This window comes from Vidua chalybeata, chromosome 9 (assembly GCF_026979565.1).
Source record: "Vidua chalybeata isolate OUT-0048 chromosome 9, bVidCha1 merged haplotype, whole genome shotgun sequence".
Lineage (NCBI taxonomy): Eukaryota > Metazoa > Chordata > Aves > Passeriformes > Viduidae > Vidua > Vidua chalybeata.
This window is the reverse complement of record NC_071538.1, coordinates 7,387,790-7,407,667: the sequence shown is the minus strand read 5'-3', so window position 1 is coordinate 7,407,667 and position 19,878 is coordinate 7,387,790. Positions and strand designations below refer to the sequence as shown.

Sequence of the window (19,878 nt, the reverse complement as noted above, 5' to 3'; positions counted from 1 at the left end):
TGGTGACCTGCAAAAGGTACTTTTTTTTTTTCTTTTTTTTTTTTTTAATAAACAGGAAAAGGATTTTTTCTTTTTTTTTTTCTCAGTTTTACTAAAGGGTATTTTTTTCCCCACCACAGCAGCAGCCTCCTCACTGGTTCTGCACCTTCTGCAGTGCGTGTGTGGGAGATTTTCTAAGCTAGAGTGTTGGCCCTGAAGGGCTCCTTCCCCCTGGGCAGGCTGAGCTCATTCCCAGCACACACAGCCCCCAGCTCCGGGGTACCCGGCGTAGATCAACACAAATCTGCAGCTCTTATCTCCTGGACGTGAGGATGAAAGCAAAACTGCAGGCTTTAGAAAATGAAAAACTGCACGCACAGAAACGGACACAATAAATCATATTAACTGCGTTGTTCTACACTTGCTGTAGACCCACTTCCACAGGGCCTGATCCAAATCCCTCCGGAGTCAATGGGAGGCTCGTAATTGATTTTACTGAGAGTGGGAATGAGCCCACACAGAGAGGAAATTTTTCTTTTTTTTTTTTCATCAAAGAAAAAATAGAATCGTGAATAATCTCATTCCCACTGATGCCAACAGTGGAGTGACCAGATTGAGGGCAGATTTGGAAGCATTTTTGCATGTGTTTCTGGAAGGCACAAAGAAGTGTATCGATTCAGTGCTGCCTTTTCCATGCATGCATTCCTTCATTTTAAAAAAATAAATCTTTAAAGGCCTTGTGAGGGTTATACAGCCTCTCTACTTGCCTGTTAATATCCTTTCTGTTCCACTCCATAAATTCTAGAGCTATTTATTATACACATATATTTTGCATACCTTGAGTAATGTAGGTTCAGGAGGGTCAACTATACGGCCCTGAAAAAGAAGGCCTCCTACTACAGATTTTAATTTATCATTCTAAATTGTATGTGTTGTTTTGCAAAGCCTGTATGCCTAACCTTCATTGAAGTGAAGTTCATGGGAGAAATAGCTTTTCTTTTTTAGAGCTACTCCTGCTTTTTTTCTCTAGTAGGCTTTGCTGGTTCATTTTCTGGAGCAGGATCATCACAGACAGGGAAGATGGTGACATCTTCTGCTCTTAGTGGCAGCTTCAGCACCAACTCTGGTCTTTTCCTCAGCCTTCATTAAGCCAGAATAGTTTCCAGGCAGTCATCCAGTCACCACTGCAAATATTTAACAGAAATATTAAGCATTTAATTATTTCTAAAGAGCGAGATGCAGCATGATGGCCATGAAAAGCAAACATGCAGGCGAGACAGGACTTGTTGGTGCATGGACGGTCCAAGGTCCAGATGTTTTGTGCTGGAGCAGGGGGTAAAACTAACACAGGGTGTGCTGCTTTTTTGGGAAACAGCTTTTTGGGGAGAGGCAGGAAATGCAGAATTCCTCTGCTTGTTATATGGGTGAGGAAGTTTGCAGGAGCAATAATGAAAGAGGCCAGCAACTTCAACTGAAAGGCAAGAGCATTTTTTGATGCCCTGATATTTTGCTCTAACAAGGGATTTTTTTCTGACCAGCTGGGTGGAACACCCATGTGGAAAAATCCCCACTTTTGTAGTTGCCTAATGGTATGTAAAAGCTTCATTTCAGTTGGCACCACAAAGTGATTTTGCAATTCACCCAATCAAAAAAAAAAAAGGGGGGGGGGTGGTTATTGATTTTAAAAGCTTGTTAAATGCACTGGTTTGGTGTCGTGTTTTACAAACAAACTAGTTTTCAGTGAAGTGAGGATGACAAAATGGGTAGTCTGATGTAGTGAAGTGATTGCATGCCTGGGGATCAGGAACAACTGAATTCCCAGCTCAGCACTGCTGTGGACACTCTCAGGCTTTTATTCTCACATTCAGTCATGGAAACAGCTATCAGATAGATTTTCTTTTTGTAAGTAGGATTATTTTAAACTTTTGTAGGGAAACCTCTTGGTCTTTTTGTCTGCAAAGTGGGGATATTTGTGATTCTGGCTTTCAGAGAATATAAAAAGTCAGATCCTGCTCTGCTCCATCAGGAGTTGAGCTCTGGAGAAAGGCAGGGAGGATGTAGCCGAGCAGTTAATAACTGTGGTACAGAGCTGTGCTGCTGCTGCTGTCAGTAAATGGATGTCAGGCAGTGTTTGTGTTTGATGTGGTGGCACTGGTGAATTAATAAGTGCAGCGTAAAGGTGCACACGAGGTGTGCTGTGCAAAGCAGGAGAATGCTGTGTCATTTCTGACAGGCTGCTCGTGCCTCTCGAGCGGGGGACTGTGGTTTGGTGGCTCAGAGTTGGTAGCACAGCACTTTGATTGTAGATGAGCGAGTTCTTTTTGAAGAAGTTGGTAAATTCTCCCATTTCAAGTGAGCAGGCCAGCATTCATTATTACAGCTGATTGCAAATGTGTGCCAAACCCATTGCTCAAACAATTTCTGAAGAGGGAGAGGTATTTTTCTAAAAAATAAAAATGTGTAATGCCCAAACCAAATGCTTTTTAGCTTTAATGCAGTCTCACTGCTTTGAGCTGCAAGTACCTTAAGAGCGCTGCAGGAAATGAAAGGCACATTGTTAATTGAAACATTAAAAAAAAAAAAAAAAAAGAAAAACAATGATGCACCGTAACTCGCAGAACTCGTTTTTCAGCCCTGCAGTAATTACACTGGACTTGTAAATATCATCTGTGAATTCTTTGCTTAAGTAGGGTTGGACTTGAGTATTAAACCTTAAAAAAAATGCTTAAGTATATGCTTACTTTTGCATGCCTAAAAACAGAAAGGAAGAATTTCTGGTCCTTGAGCTGTGGGGGAAAGAGAAGGCCACAGTGGGAATAAACGCAAAGAGAAGTTCTCTGGGCAAAGCTGGTCACAGAAGGCATGATTTAGCTTTGGCTGAAAGGGAGGAGGAGATTGCCTGTGGGAAGACCCCTCTGCCTAAACTAACAGGCTGCAGAGTGCAGTCCCTCTGTGAATGCTTTCTTTCTGGTCCCAAATGTGGCATTCCAAGCAGTGGGATGGCTTCGGCCAGTGGAAGCAGAGCCTGCCTGGCCCAAGGCTTGGGCACTCTTCTCGGACTCAGAGTTCACCCTTCAAACCCTCCTCAGAACTAGGACTGCTTCTGGTGCCTGTCCCCGTCACCCAGCCAACGTTGCAGGTTAAATGGCAGCTGAGTGACATCCGGTTCCTTCCACAGCCAAATTTTCAACAAGAGGAAATATTCTGCCTTCCCTTCTGCTCAGGCCATGCCTGACCTCTCCTCTCCACTGCTTCAGGTGGAGTCCAGCTGCCTCACAGGCTTTCAGAGCTAAAAAAGAGCTGGATGCCATCTCCAAGGAGGTGCTGGGGTTGTCTGGAGGCTCCTCTGTCCTTGGATAAGCCCCTCAGCTCCCACCTGAGGAGTGCAAGGACGCGAGCAGCCCTCTGAACACACAATGCTGGAACTGGTGCTGTTAGAAAATACACGGTCTCAGATGACTAACATTCCTGAAACACCTCATTTTCAGGAGATAACTGAGCCTTGCAGAGAAAGTTTTCTATCAGTTACAGCTGCAAAGGCAGTAATACAGTAACGGCAGCTTTTATTAATGTTCTTGTTCATGGGATTATTTGCATCAGAATCTTATAAATGCAAGAAGACTCTCCTCTCTTGTTTACAGAGCCACGCTGAGGAGTTATCACAGCCTGAGGGACTAATCTAAAATTAACTTTCTTCAGAAAAAGCTTTAAAAAAAAGCCCTTAGCATTTCCAATAAGGAATCTCATCGCTGGCGCTGAAGTCAGAGCTCCTGGTGATGTCAGCTTGTTTGCACCTTTGTAACTTGCCAGGACCAAATTCTGAAGAGATTTGCACCCTTACGGATCACGTTGTCTGCTGACTGGGAACAGCAGTGGGGAAATTTGTCCAGGCTTGGAAGCTGTGGCCAAGTTGGGGAGTACTGGTGGGGTTGGTCTCTTCTGGCTTCCCTGGGACTGGGCAGGACAGGTTGTTGACTCTAACAGGACCCATCAGCCAAGAAAGGTCTGATGAGGTCCAACCTGTGTTTCATCACCCCCTGAGAGTGCCTGTAGGCAGCTCTGAGAGCCAGCGTTTCCCAAGGAAACAAAAGCAGATATGTCTGGTTATAAATTTAGCTTATGCGTGATGTAGTCTTGCATTTCCTTCATCTTATTTCATTGCATTACATTCCCAGAAAGAACTAGAATTTCAATCATAATAATCTAGAATTGAAGCTTTGCAGCGTCCAGGTGTATTTCCCATCCAGATTCATGACTATCATGAAGAATCATCTGAATTATTAGGAAAGAATACACAATTTTTCCCTATAATACCATATTCTCTTTGGAGTCCAGACTGTGAGGCACAGTTACACCACTTCCAGGATTTAGTGGGTCCTGTGGTAGGCTCAGGATTTAGCCTGCTAAACAGTGGCTGGCACTCTCTTGGGGGAATCCAGCGATGGCAAATGGCTCTGACTGTCAGTCAGGCCAGAAACGGGGATGTCAGTGGGGTCAGCTGTGCAGCCTCTGCTGGGGATGGCTGGGGACCCTTCTCATCAGCGACCTGCAGTGCTCGAGGCTTGGGGATTGACAGAGGACTTCAGTTTCCACTGCTGCTAACCATTAACCTTCACAAGCAAAGCATTCCCACAAAAAATTCATCCAAGGCGAGTATGACAGGAAATATTCAAAGCATGAAATGAATGCTTATAGCATGACAAAGCAGTGCTTGAAAGACATGAAACGTTCATTATGCTTGGAGTGGCTGAGCACTGCAAAGGAGAGGAGAAATAAGTGTGGCTCCAGTATATATTTTTATTTCCCATTGTGTGTGTACAGAAAAAAAAAGGCAATGAACCTTTCCAATGGATAAGGTGCGTAAATACAGCTGCAATTACTCTAAATAGTTTCAAAAATGCATTTTTATTCTGTTGCTCCATCCCATTCCTTTCCATGAATCTTTATCCACGAGATAACAGCAAGGGCCATCTAGAGGGCAGCTTGGAAATGGGATGGCCAGGAGCAGCCTCTTAGGGAACTCTTGAGCTTCCCTTTGCGGGGTCAAGGATTTTCTTTGTCCCGAGGGCACCTCAGTGTCAGCTCACTGCCTCCTCCTCTGTGGCAGCACTGGGATGGGCAGGCAGCCATCCTGCCCGTGTCCCATGTTCCAGGACACAGCAGCTGGAGCTGTGAGCAGCCACCAGCTTTCACTACAACTGTTTTTAATGTCTCTCTTCTTGAGAGAGTTGCTGTTTAATTAACAGCTGAGAGCTGGGTTGCGTCAGGGTAATTGCGGCCGCCGGAGCGGACCACAGGCTGGAGGATGCCTTGGAACACCACCCTGCCCACCAGGAAGCTGGGCACTTAGGGAAAGGAGTTTATTTGTGGTGTGGGCATCGTTTAATTTCTGTTGAGTGGAGAGGGGAGTTTATGAGTGGAGAGAGGATGCGATGCCAAGGTCTGGCTTGCAAAACAAAACCCCAAACCTTTCTATTTGCCTTTCTATGTAAAAATTCCCTAATGCTCGGTAATGTAAGACAAGGGGAAAATTTTACTTGCAGAATTGCCTTCCACAATAACCAAGAGAAAAAACACAAAACGCCCACACCAGAGCAGCATGATCCAAAATGTGAACTTTTTACGCCTCCCCAACCTTCTAGGTTAGGCTTCCAACCAAGTGATCTTTTATTATCAACATGATATACCCTTGACATAATTTGGCGCAGTAAAGCTTCTTCTGCTGAACTCGTGATTTCATTTACTAGATCTGATGAAAGTTCTGTGAACCACAGTAAAATGTGATAATTAGTAGTTTAATTCTTTTAGGGTGTGCGTATTAATTGAAAAGGCTTGAACTATAAATACAGGGCCTGTGGATAAAAGCCCCCTCTGAAATCAGTCGCTTCACCCAAGTATTCATTATTCCACATCTATTTAGGTGGTGTCTCTTTGTGGCAGTGAGTGGGAACCCTCCACTCAGAGATCACAGCAGTGAAACCCAGGCTGGCTCACCGCTGCTCTCCTGCCATCGGAAATGCTCCCTGGCCAAAATTTTACCCTCTGTGGTCAAACCACTGGAAGTTAGGAATGTGTGCTGGGAGCTGTGCTGTGCAGATGAGCTGGGGAGGCGCTGGCTCCCCTCCTGCAGAAGTCAGAAGGGGATGAAGGCTTGAGGGAGAGGCAGTGGCAGCAGTGGGTGAACGGGTGGGTGAATGTCTTTCTGTTTTCCAACAAGTCCACCCAAAGGCATCAGAGATTCTCTGTGACTCCAGTCCCAGCCAGTCTGGCACTTCTTAGCAAAACATAGTTTTCCTCACACTTATCCTTCACTGTACCTGAGCTACCAGAACCTAAACTTCTGTGGGTGGCTTCAGCCAGAGCTTGGTTCATCCAGATGGGAATGTCCGAGTGTAGATAAGAGATTGCACTTTCCCACTCACACTCAGGTGTTCTTTTGCTCTGACTTCCTGACCAGCACAGGAGGTGTTCTGTTGCCTCCAGACCTTTCCAAATGTATCTACACACTAGAGAAATTTGTGTCATTTTTTCACAGCTTCCTCTGGTTTCTGCCTGTGGTGTAGTGCCTTTATGAATCTTGTGGTTTTACAGGTACAAGGTGGTTTGCTTTCAAATGGATCCAGACCTTCACACTCATACTGGGTTTGCACACTCAGGAAAAGCCTGTATGTCTGCGCATATTGCAGATACTTGGGTTAATCAGGTGCTTTCCAAGTAACCTTAATTTTGTAAGCATGGAGTTGTGTGCACCAGCAGGGAGATGCATTTGAAGGGCAATGCACAGCTCCTGAAAGCACCATAGGGGACTGCTGCTGTTGTCAGGGGGGACCCTTTAGTGACACCAGGCTCCCAGAAGAAGCCTCATGACTTCTATAGATAATTAGATACTATTTTTTAATTGCAGAAGTTGCTAGCTAGGACCTGGAAAGAAAGTTTAGGGCGACTCTCACAGAGTTGTGAGAATAAAATCCTCTCTGAAGCCTGGCTCTAGTGTGACTGAAATGGAAAAGTACCAGATCCGTTTCTTGGAAAGTGAGAAGGAGACTTTTATTTGCAATGGTCTGCAAATATTTTCCCAGGAGGTAGTGAGCATGGCAAAAGGGGCAGGAGGAAGGTGAGGAGAGTGAGCCACACTCGTAAACACACTCCTTTCACTCTGCTGCTGTTATCTGGCACAAAAAAAAGGGCGCCACAAGTTGTTTACAGCAGTTCGTGTTGTTCGTTTCTGCTCCTTTTTCAGTGCCCTATCTTCACTTGTACAACTTTTTTTCTGGGTTGTGATAGTGTCCAGATAGATTTGGGCAGTGGGGTGGTAGGAAGGTGCAAGTTGATTAAACTTGCTATGTGCATTTTGTGTCTGCTTTCTTAACTTTTTTTTTTTTTTTTTGTTAACCACTGTTGCAACTGAAGAAAATGCTGAAGTTTGACAGTTGGGAGTTACTGCTGAGTATGTGCTGTAAACTATATCATCCCTCTGCCTTCTCCCTTTCTCCCCCTCCTGCTGGAACCAAATGATTTATAAAATGCCTTCACATTCTTGAGTGAGTTCACACTATCACCTCCAGGCACTGCACTGAGGAGTCTTAGGAATGGATGGGAAACACAGATCTGATAGCTGGTATTTTTCTCTGAAAGGAAAAAAAAAAAAAAAAAAAAAAGGCAAAAAAGGGCTGATTAAATTTAAAGGAGAAAAGTTTCCTGCTGTGCCCCAGAGTAAATCTGTAGTCAGTGAAGCACCTTCTAGTAAACAAGAGATGTGCATGGTTACAGTGGGGTTTTATTATTACCCACTGCCATTGTTTTCCATTTTCATAAGATTCAATTAATGCAATCATTTTAGAGTGTCTCTAATGATTACCTCCTGCCTTCCCTCACTTGCACTTGAAGCAAGGGGATCTGCTGCAAGCCACACTCTGGTGTGAGGAGCCAGCACCTCGCTCCCATCCCTGGCGAGGGGAGGCATAAGGAAATGATAGGGCTGCTCCAGGGGTTCCAAATATTTATCTTCTCTCTGTCTGGCCTTTGCAGGATACATGGCCAGCACCCCAATACTGGCTGTAGTGTGCCCTCCCATGGGGCCATCGTGGCACCCCAGCAGTCCCCCTGCCCTAGCCAAGCACAGGGGTGTCAACACCAGTTCTCAGACCATGCTGGGCCAAACCTTTCGCTGGTATTTCTCCTCCCAGGATCATAAGGGAAGGATCCTGCTTATGTAGCTGTACCACTCTCCCTGTCCCTGTTATTTTTCTACTTTAATTCCTTACTTTTAAGATTTTATCTGTAACAGAAGGCTCTTTGACAGCTGCATCTCCCTCTGAAAACCTGCTGGTGTTTGGTGGGGGTGTCCCCACCTGACCAGCTTTGCACTGCAGACCTCCTGCAATTTTCCCACATGTTAGACCTCAAAGTACTGATTTTCAAAACCGGGGAATTCGCATTCAGGAAGTTTCCAGCAGCAGAATGCAGAGAGCTGGCCCTATCCCCCGCGCCGTACAGAGGGGAGCCAATTTTACCGTACAGCCGAGCATGCCAGAGCTGGAGCTGCAGGGGGAAGGGAAGAGGTGAGGAGCAGGAGAGGGTGGACAGCAGCTTGGCAGACTGAGGTGGCTGCAGTTTTGAGGCAGGAGGGGATCCCCACAGATTTTTGTGAGGGAAGGCTTAGAGCAGTGGTTGGGTAGTGGCCCACGGCTCCATTTAAATCAATAACAAAGTGGGCTGGAAAGGATGCGACAACCCGAGCAAACAGCTGAGGAACGAGGCAGCTCAGTATTAGTGAATCCAGATTTCTGTCTGCCATGGCCAGGCAGGATGGATTTGCAGTAGGGCTGGGGGCTGTCCACTGTTAGAAGGAGAGGGAAGTAAAGATCATCCCGTGTACAATATAAATGTAAGTTGTTATTACTACTATTGCTATGTCAGCCGTAAACTGTTCCCACGAGAACAGAGATGCAGCATCATTGAAAAAGAATGTCTTACTGTGAAATGGGCAGCAGAAACACTGTGGCATTATCTGCCAGGCAGTGAATTTACCTTGGTGACATATCATTATTCCCTCCTGCAAACGAACCGGATGAAGGGCAGCAACACAAGGATAACTCAGCGGTGCTTGTATTTTACAGGCCTCTGAATTGAAAAAACAAACAAACAAAAAGTAGCCAGATAAAACTGTAAGGATGGAGAATGTCAAGAGAGATTGCTTGGGGCAAGAAATAGGGAAGAAAGCAAATTTTCTTCCCGATCTATGCTGATGTGATACGTGGACATGGATTTAACAGTAGGCATTAAAACGAGACACCAGTGGTGAACCTAAAGTCCCTCCTGTCCCTCTGTAATCACTGGAGATACCAGGTCTTTTGAGAATCTCTCTCTGTTGAACCTCAGGGAGTTTTAAAACCAAGAAGTTTCAAACACTGCAGTTGCTCTGGACCTGAGATTCTGCTCCTAGAGGAAGTCACCCACCCCTCTCCTGCTCGTCCTGACAAGCCAGAGCAGACAGAGTTGAGACAGAGTTGCTCAAGAGCAAAGGTGGATTTAGCAGGGTGTGTGGACTTGGCTGAATGAATGATTTCTTCATCATTAGATGTAGGGAGTAGAAGAGTGGACAGTCTATCTACTGCCCACGTGTACTTTTTCCCTTTCTGTTTTTCTTTTGAATTCTACAGAATGGGAGTTTCTTAGATAAATTATCATTTTTGATAAGTATTCATGTGCTCTGTAGAAGAATGTGTCTAGGGATGGGCACACTGGAAGAGAGAATTTCCTCCTCAGCTCTTCCAGTGAAGTTTTGTTCTAAACTGCCCAAATGAAGCCATTATTCAAAAGTAAAAATGTTCTGTTCCAGTTCTTGTTTTCATTCTTTCATGTGTCTGGGGACTAAACTTCTGTGAAAAAGAGCCCATTCTCACAGGATGCCTTGCCTAATTTTGCAGACAAGAGAGGTTCAGCTATTCCAATTACGATGAGATAAGAATCTGAAATGTTTGGGATCGCATCCATCCTGAGTTGAACTCTAACTTTTCCAAAATCCATCCATCATTATTTTGCCCTTTATTTCTGCATTTCAGTAATGCAAGCAAAGGAGGATCAGAGAAGAAATGAATGTTTATGCATCATAAACCATAATAGATGGGTTTTCTTTTACCTGAGTTGCTTTAGTTTAATGTAGAGCTCTCTTCCAGTGGAATTCCTTTTCCTTTTTCATTCTTTCCTGCCAGCTTGAAAGTCAGTCAGAGTACAAACTGTCACAGGCCAAACTGCTGAGTATGGCCCAAAAATATGAAGTCTTGGCCTCTGTGGTATCTTCAGATTGTCTTAAACACATGAGGATAGGGCAGTCCACCCCAGTGCCATGTTTCTGCATCCCTGGGTATTGCACTGTGCCACACACACTGACTGCTGGGATGGGTTAGATGGTCTAGAGAGGCAAATCTTCTACCACAGGAAGGGAGTGCAAAGGCTTAGCTGTCCAGCCCAGCTTCCAGCAACAGATTCATCCCAGGTGCTCACTGGTACCCCAAGAGCATGTCTGAGTTGCTGCAGGCACCCTCCTGGGATGGGACATCCCACCAATGTCATCTCAATTCCCCGAGCACCTCCCCTGGAACCACCCAATCTGCCACATGTGGGGATGAAATCAGTGAGGGATGAGTGAGGTCCCTCTCTGTCTTTTCTGTTTACTGTGTTCATGTTGAATCCCTCACAAGGAGTGAACTCTGAGACCCCCTTTGGGCTACAGTTTGAGCAGATTACACGAGAAAAATAAACTTGGTCCATGTTCTGGCCTGACCTTGGCCTGAACCTGAGAAAGTGAATGCCCCCATCACACCAACATGTGTCGTAGAAGTACAGTAAACACAAATGGGGGTCACTGGCCCTCTCTGTCCTGCAGTCCCAGGCCAGGAGTCTGGAGTTTTGGGCTGTCCGCCCAAGTACTTGTTAATAAATGTCCATTCTTAGTCCGTAAAGGAATGTAGACAGGGCATCCTGCCCTACAAAACACAAACTTAGAATGAAACGGAAAGAGAGTCTCAGTCATCGTGCTGAGCTCTGCTGCTGGTTTCCACACCCAGCAGCCTCTTCCCACTGGATTTATGTCCCTAGTTTGGGACTTGGCTGGGGAATTGCCCACTCGTACACTGGGTGTTCTCCACTGCTGTCTGAAAGCGTGGTGAACCCTGCGTGCAGCAGAGCTTGGGAAGTCAGTCACTCAGTCTCTGGGGCTTCCTTCTCACTGCCTGGGGAGGCAGAGACCTGGCAGAGCCTGGGATATGAGCCTGGAGAGCCTGGGTCACCCCGGGACGGGGTTGTGTTGCTTCCAAGGGTGTGCAGTACTTTGCCTGAGCACCTTCCCTCTCCCAGTGGAGGCAGTCAGAGGCAGATGATTGTGGGACACGATGTGACTGGTGACAAATCTCTTCCCTCCCCAGCCACAAGAATAACTAAGGTGGTAAAATTAGTTAAAATAACTAATATGTAACCAGTAGACGTTGGCCTAATTGGGACTAAAAGCTATCAAAGTTAGTTCTGTGCAAAGAGTAGAGGAGTGAGAGACTCATGGAGAGAAAAGTCCAAACGTTCAATTTAAAGGTAAATATGTACAACAGGTAAATACACAATATCCATGGAGTTTACTGTGAATTACAGTTTGGCTCACCACTGGTGCCAGCTGAGAACTCACACCACCACCACCAGACCAGGACTTACCTTCCCTGCCCAGCTTCCTTACTTTCACATCACATTTGTACAATCTAATCTTGAGCAGATACTTCTGTTATCGTGGTGTCCTGCCACAGTCTTTTAGAAGTGCCGTGATGTGAAGAGAGGACAGTGCCAGGAAGGGAGGATGAGAGGAGAACCAGTGGATGGAGTCACCAGGATTTGTGTCCATATCACCCAGCAAAGTGAGGCAGGGGAGCTGCCCTCACCTGACCCTGTCCCCAGCAGCTCCTCCTGGACTCTGGGCTTTCCTAGAGAATTCTGCCATACTATCTGGGTACATGGATTATACCTATAACTATAAACTAAAGTGCACATTAAAAACCCCCGATACCTCTTTTTACAGCCCCTTAATTCTGTGTCCTCAGGGCTTCAAACTGCCTCAGTCCAGCTCTGAGAGTGTCTGAAGGGTAACCTTGGAGGGTGCACATACCTAGCACCAGCTGAGGGAGGGTTTTATAGAACCTGAAATAATTACAGCATCCTTGAGTGCAGTTGTATAATTTCTTGGCAAAATGCTAATTAAAACGAGGTATTTACACACAATGCTTATTTAAACTTAAGACTTATTTTAAAGAACCTGCATACTTCTAGTAACTGTGTATCACAGCTTTATTGAGGATCATGTTTTTCATGCAGATTGTGTTCCCGTGCTCTGTTATCAACATAAATGAGCCCATGGCTTTATGTTCAGGCCTGAATACTTCCAGGGCATCTGAATCATCCTGATATTTCATTTCACCATCTAAAATTACTTTTGAAATACTATATTTTTTTAAACTTGCTGTGTTATGGCAATTAGAAATCGCCGTGTTTACTAGGAACAGAGAGTCCAGCAGAGTGGAGTGTTTAATGTGATGAACAGTGTTAGGAGCTCAAAGAAAAGTCAGATGCGTGTCGACACATATCAAAGCTGTTCTGCTGCTCAGAATGACTGTTCGTGATACTTGTTTCATGATAAACTTCCTCAGAACATCATGTTACTGGAAAAGAAATTATCCACTCTGAGAAACACGCAGGTGACACAGTTGAGTCAGCAGCTTGCAGCAGTGACACAGGCTTACGTTTATAAAAATCCCCTCTGAACTTTTGTCTCCTGCTGTGTGTACACCAGAGCCTTGAAATCTCTCCTGCTTCTTGTTGTCACTTGGTAGCTGTTCAAACTAGCAAAAAATCTTCCCACCACTCTGATGAAGAGGTAGATTCCCAGCCTTAAAAGTCTCAGTAGTCACAAAACTTTCCTCTTTCGTAAGTAATTCACCATATAAATGTTAGTATCTCCGGTGATGACCGATATCTCCGGGGAAATGATAAACATGGAAAAATAACAGACTGCTGTGGAAACCAGAAAATCCTACCTCCCATCCGAGAGGGTTTAATTATTGGAGTTGCAAGCATTTTGCCGTGCACAAGCATCTCGGCATTCATAGGTGGAAAGTACATCATGCTGTGTTTGAAATATCAACTGGATTTAAAAGAAGGCTTTGTGCTTCGGCATGGACCTTTCTTAGCCTCCTGCAGATGGTTCCTGTTGCTGAAAAGAGACATGACTTGTGAGATGGGGAGACCTCCGTGCCGATTTTCAGCGCTGCTCTAATCCTGCTTTACACCCATAAAGGACTTCAGTCCTTAAGCCTTTACCCTCTTTCTCCTAAATATTAAAATTATTTTCCTGAGTGTCATACCGTATTAAAGCAGAATGAAAATGGTTTTAACAATTGCTGGCATGGGGCTTCTGTACAGCATGTGTGTCACAAATCATGTCACTTTTCAGCAATAGGGCTGCTGCCAGCGGGAGGCTCAGAAATGCTCATGTTAATCAAAAATTTTAATTTCAAATCAAATTGACAGTTTACACATGGTGAGAAATGCTTCTCACCATGTGATATTTCAGTATGCTACACTGGGCAAAATGGGTGCACTTTCCTGTTAAGAATTTTGACTACAGTATCTGCAAATTTATGGGTTTCAGTGTATTGGGTATGGTAGTGGTTGATCTAAGGGAGCCCCTTGGAGAATAGGAGACAGAAGGGTTTTCATGCAGCCTGGCACTGGTGAGCCGCTGTTGGCACATGCTGCTGGAGAAGTGACAGGTATTCAATAAACATCACTATGGTTAAGAGGAAGATTTAAAGGAGGGAGGGGCTGCAGTGCTATAAACAGGATTTGAAACAAATGTGCTTATTTCAGCCCGTGATTAGTCTGAATACCTAAGTATTCCACACCAGTTTTTAAATATCCTTACGTTTATTTTCACACTGATGTTCTTCACACAGCATGAACAATAATATTTATGGCATTAATACTGCAGCTAAATTCTAATTTGGAGCAGTGCAAACCCAAGTAGACTCTGCGTGTTCCAAGGCACGCTCCAGCGGCGTGCGGACCGGAACACGGCCACAGCACACAGCCCTGCCATCGGCTCCTTCCTCCTGCCAGCAGCATCCTAGAAACCAGTGGGCAGATTCAGGAGGCAAAACACCAGCTGATGCTTGGTGAGGAGTGAGAGGAGCAAGGGCAGGTGATGGAGAGAGGAGCAAGGGCAGGGGATGGAGCGTGCACGATCTGCCGCAGACAAGCAAGTCGTACAAACCCACACTTCGAGGCTCCACCAGAAATAAGGTCAAAAAAACAAAACAAAAACATCAAAAGACGACCAGTGCATAGAACTACGATCCTTACATTATTCTCTTCAGGAGGTTTCCCAGCTGCCTGAGGGGTTCTGAGGTTAATGCAATGCCAAGCTTGTGACTGGGATGTTTTTTTAAGGAGGCCTTGGGGATGGAGATGGGCAGGGATGGCAATATTCCCTAATGGATCTTCCCCTCCAGTGCCCATATTTGCCATGGAGTGGGTGGGTGCCTGTTGGTGGGTGGCCAGGGAGCACCCTCCAGCAGCACATGCTGCCAGCTTTCCCTGGAAGCTCCATTTGGACACTGAGTCACTGGTAATACCACCACAGACCTTGGAGATCTCAGCTGTCATTGCTCTTGTAACCAGGGTGGATGTGAAAATATGAAGATAAATAACTCCCTCATATTATTATTTTCAGGGAGGCAGGCTTTTCTTTTTATTACTCTTTTTATTGTTGGATGCTATAAATATTCCAGAATTATTATCCCAAGGTAGATTTTATCTCATTTACTTTGAAACGCTTTTGAGGAGGCATATTATTTTATAAGCTGCCAAATGAGTATGACCATTTATAATGATTTTTTTCTTCTTTTCTTTAATATTTCATTTTTGGATGGAGGACCTGAAACAGAAATATGCTAATTTAAGACATCTGTTGTTTTTCAAGCTATAGGCCCCTATCGGTATTAACACAGGTTTTTTTATCAAATTTGGTTTATGGTAGACAGGGAAATTCTAAATTTTTATCATTACATCAAAAAACGGTATTTAACCAATTTCTCACACACACAAATACTGAAAAGTACCCAGTGATGTTAGGAGTCATCAGAAATGAAAACCCACAGCAGACATCTTAGATCTTGGAATGGTTTCCATTACACAAGGTCTTTAATGTGAATTGAAATGCTTTCAATGTTTCAAGAAGACCTTTGTCTTCGAGAGAAAGGAGCTATCCGTGTGCCACCACTTGGACAAAACCTGACATGATTGATTGCAATCTGTAATCGGTTCATTAAGGGTAATAAGTTTCCATTAATTCCACTATCTCTGCACTTAAATATAAAATGAGTTTGAATCTCCTAAGAGCTGAGGCTGCAGTGGATCCATGCAGGATCAGGCTGTTGGTGACACACCTGATGCCATGTTTGCTGTGGTCCCACGTTTATTAATTTGCAGCCCAGACTCTGAAGCTCAGTATGACAAATATCCAAAGCATGACGAGGCATTTTTCTCATTAGAGATTCTAAAGTGCCACGAGTAGGAAAGGTAGCACACAGGGAGAGGTTACACATGTATTTGTGTTCTGATTCAGAGCATCCCTGCTCAGATGGGTTCCTTAGGGGAACGGTGAGAGTCCTTCCTCCAAGCTACCCCCAGCAGACATTGATTCCCAAGGGCCACAAACCATATGGAAAAGGAGCTGAACTTGAGCTCTGGGCACCCACAAAAACGAGCAGTTTTAGACAGACAATTTCACTGTCTGCTGGATACAGACTTTTTAGCTAAAACCCAAAAAGGCAAATCATTTACCAGTGGTTTTGCATATTGTGAAGGGTTAACAAAACTTTCATTATCACAGTCTATTAAGCCAGGACCAGGAAACAATTTCTAATCAACACTCAGATCTGGGCAGGGATTGTGCAGTCTTTTGTAGGAGGCCTCAGATCTGTGTTCTCTATTCTCACATGCTCACTTCCAGCTGTTGTCATTGAAATCCCACATAATCTCCCCGGGTCAAAGGGCAGTCATCCATGACTGCCGCTGTTAGGAGGTTATGCTGATTTCTGTTGTCAAATATTGGCCCTTTTCTCTTTCAATCACTCCCATTCTACTTTTTTTAACAAGAAAGATCCAGCCTAGAATTGTATTACATGACTTTAAAGTCTTAAAAGTGTTCCTCTATTGTACTAACACGACATGCCCTGGACGGTCTAATCCATCCTGCTATGGGCCACAAAGAAAGTTCTGGTGTTTCTTAAAACCTCAGCCAGAGGCAGGTAGTGAGTCGGGGAAAATAACAGCATCTCTGACATGTGGCCCCACAGTTATTTTCATAAGAAACTGTGCAATTTGTCCAAGGTGAGCTGTTGCTGTGGCATTAAAATTATATTGGAAATAACAAGCTGAGATAGGAGTGGGAGCATTTGTCAGGGAGCGAGAGAGAGGTTTCTGCATCACCTTTAATGTATAATGACTTGTTTAACTCTTCTATAAAATGTCCACTAATTAAAAATGTGGTCTGATTTACCATTAAAGGTTTATCATTTGCAAATTTGAGGAATGCATTTTGTGCAAAGCAGTTAAAATAAGGCCACCGTGGCAGCTCTGGTGATCAGTATTTGGGGGCTGCTGGTAAATGCAGATTTCATTGTTCCTACATGCTGTATCCCAGCCTGGTGTTGTCTGCCATCAGAATGGCACAGACATTCCCTTGGACAGAATATTGTGTCTGGCATTGATGGTCTCTTCCATCTCCATATTTTCTTGATTCAGAGTTAGGTTTTTTTTAGATATACAGCTTAGCCCCGTGGATCTTGGTTTGTATTTCCAGCATGAGATAGAGCTGAGCTATTTCTCAGCAGTGGTGGGGCTGCCTCAGCTGGGTCAGCCCAGCCTTGATAAACTCACCTTCCAATTAAGCAGAGTGTAAATGTTATGAAGGTCTTGACTGGAGCACGCATGTTCAGTCCTTCCCTTTTCTGCTGGAGAATGCAGATTAGGAGTTACTCCCTCACCCCCATGCTCCTCAGCCATGGAACAGCTAATCTTTTGGGAGTCCTGGGGGTGAGCTGGGTTCCCTCTGATAACATCCCCTCTCTCCAGGCCTGCGTGTGCTGTGTGATACAGACAGTAATTTTTTCATCCACATTATTGCTCCTCATTGTTTGTGAAACATGGGATTATCTAGATAGAGGATAAAACCAAAAGGAATCAAGTTGCACTTCGAGCAGAGAGGGCTTTTCTTTTAATCAGGCATTTGGTTAAGATAATGAGCTTGAGACCCTAATTGATTATTACTATTTTAAGGTTTTAAGATGGCTATGTATAGTGAGATGCTGTACATGAAAAAAGCCTTAGAAATGGGTTCAGTGCTAGTTTAGGGGACTTGTGTAATTTCAAAACACTGAAAAAGAATCAAAGTCTCTGAAAAAGCTGCTCTCTGAAGCTTAATACACTGTCACTCAGACTGTAGTGGAAGAAAAGTAACTGGATTTGGATTTCTTCATCTTCAAAGGAGTAACTCTCTCCTGGTTTTATTTAAGCTTGGCTTTTAGGAAACCAGCTGTATCTCTGTTTAGAAAACACCTTGTATATTTATGGTGCAATCTAGCTATTTTATAGCAAAAATAATACTGTTGGACTACGCAAGGAAGCCTGCTAATTAAATAACAATAATACCTTGAGCACCTTGAAAACATCTTCAGATATTCAATTAAGGAACAATAACCCGATGAACTTTAACCTATAGACTATATTCAGACTTTCTACATAAAAGTAATTGCATCAGTCATGATTTTCTCAAGCTACAACACAGGCTCTTGATTGGTAGCTCAACGTCTGAGACTCCTTTTTACTGCATTAATTGGGAAAGCAGACAATACTCTCCCTGTAAACTCCATTTTAGGACAAAGGTTAGTTGCCTTTGTACACGTTTACTCATTGAAATAGGAATGTTTGCTTAATAATTCAAAACAAATAGCACTAGACAACAAGTCCTAATCCTGATTTCTCCTCTGCCAGTGTAAATTAGGAGAAAATGAGGTGAAACTCTATTTGATCAGTGTAGAAAGATTTGTTTAAAACTTCTTTGAGAGAGATCGGAATTAGACTCCAGCAATTGAAGCCTTTTCTTCTGGCTTCTTTGCTGGGATCCAAAAGAAGAATATGTAGATGGCATTGGGAATTTTCTCCCCAATTAAAGCAGCGATCAAGTTATGGAAAAATATTTTCCATGTGGTACCTGGTACAATAACATTGTGCTGTTGTGCACAATCACTTATTAGTTACTATCCTGATCTTCTTGATTCAATTTGGTCTTATTATCCCTGGGTGTTTTGCCCTCTTAGGAAAAGATGATCATCCTAGTGGGCTGGAGGAAGATCTTAGGTGATGAGCTAAGTCCTACCTTCCCCTAGCCTTGCCTGAAGGAATGATTGTACCATTTATTTTAATTCCTCCTGGAGGTTGTCAGCCCATCTTTGTTTGGCAGGGCAGCGAGCACGTGCTTTATTCAGGCATGTGATGGAAGAGAAGCACGTGCTCCAACAGCTTCGCTGAGTCAGGGCCTGCCCTGGCCAGCCACGTGTCTTAATTTGTACCCAAAATTGCAGTGAATGAACGCTGCGAGGTTCATTTGGAGCACCTGCTTTACTACCAAACTGTGACTGCTGCACAAAGCTGCAGACATAACCTGTCATACACAGCAGTTTCAGTGTCCCATCTCTTGGATACTGAGCAAAATTACACAGTGAAAGTATTTCAGTAAAGAGCTTTCAGGATGTTTAATCATCTTTTCAGTGCAGGAGCTTGTTAATGCTAGCATCTGCATATAGAATTGCTTGACTTTACCTATTTTTCTCCTCATTCAGAATTAAGTGGATCAGCCAAACTGATATATTTTTTGCATCTTGACCCCTGTTAATAATGTTAGCTTCACATCTTTTGTCAGTGCTGCTCTTTCCCAGTAATTCTTATTTTACACATGTAAGTTCTTTGTACTATTTCCCTCGTTTTCTTCTCTCACTCTTATCCCAGCTCAGCAAAAACAAGAGTCTTAGGCCTGGATTTTGCGGTCTGAGCCATCCGGGCAAACCTTTAAAAATTCCATGGGGTTCTACTGAACTGCAAATTTACAGACCAGCCATACCTCAAAGTACATTCATGGTCCAGCTCTAAGCCAAGGGCAAGGCTTTTGTGGGTATCAAGGTACTCTTAATGATTGGCAAGGCAAGCCCCCGATTTCCTAATGTTTATAAGTAAATATCAAATTGGAGAGTTGTGAAATTCACCTTTCATTTGTGAAATGTTTATTTTTGGTATTGAAGGATGAAAATCTAGCCATGCTTGTTGCATGCTGTTTTTTAATGATTACTATTACATGTACTCCCACTAAGGAGTGTTCCTGCTGGAGTAAGTGGACATTTCAAGTGTACCCAAGATAGGAATACTGAAGTCAGCATGCCCAAGATAACTTTTTCATCTTCTTTCATGCCCTGAGAGTTAGAATGTATTTAAAATGGCACTTTCATTTCTGGTTTCAGCTCTGTGTGACAGATTAAAGTAGCATGGTTTGCCTTGCCACAATCACATTTTTACTGGATAATTACAAAGGGCTCTGGACTTTCCCTTTAAAAAATCAGCCAAATATCCTATGGTGGCTGTGATTCAGGGATGTTGTTTTTTTTTTTTTCCCTTCCATATTTAAATTTCACCTTCACCCTCCGTGTGGCGGGAACCTGCCTGGGAAATGCAGGTGGGAGTGGACACCAGAGCAGAGCCAGGGCGGTGTGCTGCAGAAAAAAACAACACGTGGCAGATGTTCGTGGCATT

General features: G+C 44.0%; 1 protein-coding gene across 9 annotated transcripts in view; it reads left to right on the top strand.

The window, feature by feature from the left end:
* NFIA (nuclear factor I A) overlaps window positions 1-19,878 on the top strand; it is a 249,925-nt gene that overhangs the window by 137,630 nt on the left and 92,417 nt on the right. The gene's annotated exons all lie outside the window — the stretch shown is intronic.